The sequence below is a fragment of the Beta vulgaris genome, chromosome 2, assembly GCF_026745355.1.
Source record: "Beta vulgaris subsp. vulgaris cultivar EL10 chromosome 2, EL10.2, whole genome shotgun sequence".
NCBI lineage: Eukaryota > Viridiplantae > Streptophyta > Magnoliopsida > Caryophyllales > Amaranthaceae > Beta > Beta vulgaris.
The window spans coordinates 17,874,429-17,880,428 of record NC_079203.1 but is presented as its reverse complement, the minus strand read 5'-3'; the positions used below and the strand labels follow the sequence as shown (position 1 = coordinate 17,880,428).

At 32.2% G+C, this 6,000-nt stretch overlaps 2 long non-coding RNA genes across 2 annotated transcripts; one reads left to right on the top strand and one right to left on the bottom strand.

Moving 5' to 3' along the window:
* Positions 1 to 224: 224 nt before the first annotated feature.
* On the bottom strand, positions 225 to 2,015 carry LOC125494785 (uncharacterized). The gene is made up of 2 exons (XR_007271032.1): positions 1,603 to 2,015; positions 225 to 1,432 (listed from the first exon to the last, which is right to left on the bottom strand). It is a non-coding gene; the product is annotated as an uncharacterized LOC125494785 (long non-coding RNA).
* LOC130590341 (uncharacterized) lies at positions 1,421 to 4,398 on the top strand. The gene is made up of 3 exons (XR_008967970.1): positions 1,421 to 1,631; positions 2,988 to 3,063; positions 4,231 to 4,398. It is a non-coding gene; the product is annotated as an uncharacterized LOC130590341 (long non-coding RNA).
* Positions 4,399 to 6,000: the final 1,602 nt, after the last annotated feature.

Here is a 6,000-nt window from a genome sequence, read left to right as displayed (position 1 = left end):
AAAAGAGAAAGAGGGAGGCTAGGGTTTTTTTTGCCTCTCTTTTATTTCGGATTAATTTTTTAAATAAAATAGACATTGTATTGCATTTTCTACTTTTGATTTTATTTTTTTATTTCTTATTTTTTTGATACTCCACCTGTTCAAATATATAATAGATATTAAAAACGTAATCCTCTTTACTTTATTTTCTAATCTTATATGCACGTCGTGCGTGCGGAAGAATAGAAAGATTAAGTGCATAATTACATCAAATAACTTGATATTATTTTCACCAAAGGGATTATTCAGTTCAATTCATTCATATCTAAGTGCATATTACAACTTGCATTTCATCTTACAAACTAATCTCATGTAAAGTCTAAATGAAATGACTTCCAGGCCCACTTAATAAAAAGGAGAAATAGGCATAACCAAAGTACACTACAAATTTAGAGTCTTTCTCCCTTCCAAGTTCAAATTTTTTTGTTTTTTTTGCTATCATTTTAATACCAATTGTCCAACTCTATTAATATTTCTCTCTCGTTTTGTCTTCCCCATATTAAACTCACTTATCTTCTTCTCTATCTCTTCTTTCGCTTATTTCTCTCACTCCTCTCTATCTCTCCCTTAGCTTGTTTCCTTATGCCCCTTCTAAGTTCTCAGGCTTCTTATGGAACATGTGTGGGATTTATGAGGAAGAAAAATATTTAGATTTGAAGGCCATGAAGCACATGTAGGTTGTATACTCTATATATATGCTCTCACCGCTAAGAGAATATCCGGGTATCGAAGCTAATAGCCCTGATATTGAAAATGGTGTTTGAGTAGCTAGTAGGCCTGCTGATCAGAATAAGCTCAATAAATGCTACTTTGTAGGGGATTCATATTGTACACTAATATTTATTTGGTAAAAATTTATAAATTAATCCGATTGATGCGGAAAATATATGGATAAGATATTGTCCTACTTCTGTTCTAGTAACATTATGTTCTTGTGCTCCCTTTTCTTCCTGTAATACCCCGAATTTTCAGAAGTTATTATTTATTAAGGTTTAATATTATTTCCACTCAAAATTTATTTTATTATAATGCGATTTTATTTGACAACTATGTTTATTAAAATAATGATTTTATTTAGTTTTGATTTATCTAAACTAATAAATCATTTCTTTGTTTTATTATTCATTTTATTATTTCTAATTAATTAAACTCTTTACTTTTGGTTGTGCGTATCTTTGTAGAAGTTGTCCATCCATTATTAGCAATCCAAAGCCCAAATATAAGTCCATAGCCCACATGTCTCTTAGTCAAAAAGAAAAGTTAAAATAAAAACAAAATAAAAAGAAACAGGAAAATTGATGTTCTTCCTTCATCTCCTTCCTTTCTCTCACGTATGAATTTCCAGCACAAGAACCAGGATATCAACATCTTCCTCTCCTCCTTTCTTCTTCGTCTGATTCACAACACACACAAACCAAGATCTTCAACACACAAAAAATTCAGCTTTGACAGTAGATAATTGAATTTTAGATATTAGGGGTAAATTTTTCAAAAGCTAAACTCACACATCCATCATTAGATTTCTGACCAAAAATCCTCCTATAAATATTGAACTCTACTCACCATATTACTCAAGCAAACAATCTCAAAAGGTTTGCTTCAATTCTTTATCTTCTTCCTTAATTTCTGATTTTGATTTTGAAAATTAAAAATGAAATTGAAACCAAACCAACACCAACCCCTCTGTTTTCTTTCTCCGCTGGAAACCGCCACCTTCGACCACCCTGAACCACCAATCAAACCACCAAGTTGCGCCAACCAAGCTGCGACAACCGCCAGTTCCTGTTCTCCCCTTCGCAGCCCTGCAATCGTACCTCTGCTGCGTCTTTTCGACCCATGCCCAGCCACCCGCGAACCACCACAACCAGCCTCCCTCTTTCGTGGCGCCTGCTCCGCGGCGCACTGAGCCACCGAAAAATCGCCAGCAGCTTTATCCTTCGCCTCCCCTGTTTCACTCCCCTGATGTTCCTCCCTCCTCGTTCGTTTTTTTTAGTCCGAGGAACTGATTCTTTGACTAGCTTTATATGCACGTGATGCGTGCGAAAATACGTAGAAAATTAATTATTTTAGGGGTTGTAGAAAATTAAATTAATTGTTAATTACTCCCTCTGTTTCATTTTAATCTACACACTTTGACATTTTACACTATTCACAAATTTCACTTTGACCATCATTTGTAATTTATACGCAGATGAAAATATAGTCATGTGAGATCTTGTTAGATTCATCATAACATGTATTTTATTAATATGCACTTTTTATAATTTTTACAAATACAAAACTAAAGATATATATCCTCAAAGTTTTGCATTGGCATGCGTAAAAAGTGTAAGTGTGTAGATTAAAATGAAACAGAGGGAGTATATGTAATAAATTAGGGATATTTGAATTGTTGATGTGATGTCTTTTTTATTTTTTAAATTAATTAGGTAGTTTCCTCTTTATTTTTAAATTTTTTAATTAAAATAAGTAGTTAGAATAGAGATGTAATGAGGGTAAAATGGAGTTTCTAATATTTTGGTGTCCTACCCCTCTTCCCATATAGAATAAGGATTTTACTTAGTTTTATTATTTTACTTTTATTTTTAAAACAAAACCCATAACTTTCTAAACTAGCTTACTTTAATTAAGTTAGTATTTTTAGTTAACTTAATCTTTGATAAATCTTGATAATGTTTCTTAAATTTCTAAAATAAAGTAAGGAGTATAATAAAATTAGTTTTTCCATGTTTAAAATGATTGTCTAAGTTAATAAAAATGAAGTTGAAGTAATCTTTGATTATTTAAAATAATTTCATAAATGATTTGAAAACTATAAACTTTGAGTTATAAACTCCCTTAAATTAATTAAGAATTTCTTTAAGTTGTTTGAATTATTTAAATTGTTTTATACATAAAAACAGAGTTATTTAGTTAACTAACTTAGATCTCGTTAATATCTATTGTAGACTCTGATTTCGTAGACGAGGAATATCAAGAGTGCTAATCCGTTCGTGAACTTAACTTTTGGGCACGCGTCTCGAGGTAATCTCCGATGTCCATCTAAACATAGACCCGGTTAGCGTAAGACGAATTGATTACATGATTATGTGCTTATAAAAATTTATAAATATGGACTATAATTATGAAGTATCGGCTTAATGCGGATTATGAATACGAATGACAAAATGGATAACGACTATGGATTTCGATTATGAATCATGACCATAGACGATGTACGATATGACAAAGATGCTTATTATAACGTTATTAATATCGGTTAATGTCATTTAACAATGTTATGATTATTATTAGTATATTATTATGATTATTATTATTATTGTTGATATTATTATGATTATTATTGTTATTATTATTACTTTATATCATTATGATTATCATGAATATTCTTATTGTTATTAATATTGAGACTTTATGGAATTGGTAAGAACGTGTGATAATGAGATGATTATGAATCTGAAGTGATAAATGAACTCAAGTGACGATTGTGTTTATGAAATGAGTTATTGAAACCGCTATGAGTGAATTGAAATTTTGATGGATTGAATATGTTCACACTGGATTGAACCAGATGACGAAAATATGTACGTGATTTATGTGATTACTTGAATTAAAAGATGTTAATCACGTAAAGTGAAATATCGGAGGGAAATTATGAACAGGTTGCCCTGTATGAGTGGTTCAGAGGCCCCTACAGGTTCTCTGGTTACTATGTAGCTATGCTGATTATTCTGTTACTGTCTTCCTTCTATCTTGTTGTGATCCAAGTAGAAGGGGTGTGCACACTAGGGACTCTGTTATTATGGCCATTATGATATCCGTAGGTGGTTACTAGTGTTTGCCTCGGCCTACAAGTAGGTGGTTACAGGGGTTCACCCCGGCCTACAATGTTGAAGTAGGTGGTTACAGGGGTTCGCTCCATCCTACAATGTTGAAGTAAGTGGTTACAGGGGTTCGCCCCGACTTACTGGCGTTCTCTTTCCTCTCCTTGAATAACTGGATTAATTGAATTAATGATATGAATATTGAGTGTATATATATGTATATGTGCTATGACTTCCAAAACTATTAATCTACTATTCTACAAAATATTTTCAACTTAATTATTTTACGGGATGGAATTAGAATCACTCAGTTTTTCTAATTTTTGGGAGCTTGTCTCTCTTGTCTCTTTTCAATGTATTTGTGCAGGTGGGTGATCGATCAGGGGAACAAAAGGGAGATCATTTAGAGTTGTCATCCACTTAGCATATGATTAGTTATTGTTGGAACTATGAAACACTTAATTAATTAGTAATGCTTAATGAACGATTCACTTGGTTGTAAGGATTAATGAATTTGAGTTTAGTTTGTTTTTAATTTAGCCTTGCATTTATTTCCAAGTAGATAAGTGCGGCGGTAGCGCCACCCGTCGAGTTGAACCCTCGTGGATTTATTTTCCCCCAAACCTCGAGTTTTACCTAATGAAGAAGGGTTCGGGTCGGCAGGGGTGTTATACTCCCTATTCCATTTCTTCAATTGCATCTGATGGGAAAATTAAGGCTTGGTTGTATGATAATATGTTATCTGTCACCCGTACCACACAAGTGGAGTTGTGATTTTGTGAGGGGCTTGTGAATTCATGCAACGATGTTGATGTCATTGATGCTTCGAGAAACATGCAAGCATGGATCGAGCGATGGAATTGAAGATGAAAGAAAGAATAAATGACCTCATTTATATTTTGAATGCAATAGTATGTTTTTCATTGATGAACACTACAGTATTAGCTCATTCTTTAGAATTATCATGAGTATTTGTACTCATTTATATCTATAATATCATTATATTTCCTCATTGTTTATTACGCTTGTGAGTTATAGTAGTATTATAATCGTACATGTGCCGACAAATTTAAAAGTGTTAGTATAAGGCATGTGAAATATAAGTGTTACTATAAAGCTACCTAATAAAAAGTGTTGCCTGATATTGAATTAAGTGTTGCATAGGCGTACTTAAAATGATACCTAATATCTAATAAAGTGTTACTATAATTCAAGTAATGACATAGAAATGCTACTGTAAATGAAAAAGTGTTACATAAAAAATAACGAGTAACACTATAAAAAAGCTACATTAGTTTAAAAAAAGGTGTTACCTTAGAGAATTTTGAGTAACACTTGATATAGTGAAACATTATCATTGGAAAGTGTTATCTTAAACAATATGTAGCACAGATGTTTCACTTACAAAAGTATTACCTATTGTCTAAAATAACACATTTAGGCCTTTAAGTAATACTTTTGGGGTGATATGTTAGGCCAATCATACACTATATCTATATATAGTCTTTCCATTCTCTCGTTTGCTAAGACTTGTTTTTAAGTGGAAAGTTTTCTCTCTTTCTCTCTTGTATCGAGAAGGTTTTCTTGTTTCTTATTAATATAAAGACACTTCTAGCCTCCCGACAAGGGACATAGTAAATTGGTGAAAAAAGCATCTTATTGTGTGTGAGTTAATATCATAAGCTTTTTTGTTCCATCAATTAATGTTCGGGAGTGTTTATTATTTAATGTTTACAAAATTTAATTCCAGTAGAAATTTGAGTGTGTTTAAGATTCCTTGATGATAACTTAGGAATTAGGAGTGATCACTTAACATTGAAATATTCCGTTTTTTGTGTTCATAATTTTGAACTTATACTCGGTGTGATAAGAAATTAAAGATGAGAGAGAAAGTTAGAAAGATAAAAAGGAAAAAAGTTAGAATAAAACCCCCAAAATCCCTCGAAAACCCTAGAACGAAAGCCCTCTTTTTCTTGAAATTTATTAGCTTCAATGCTAAACATGCTTTTTTGGTCTGGAAATCCTAATACAATTCTCCATTTCCCAACGAGTAGTTACCTGAATTTTTTGATGTAAATCAGTTTGCTCCTTTGACTGAAAATGATGAGCCACGTTTTACTGATGCTGCAATGTATGT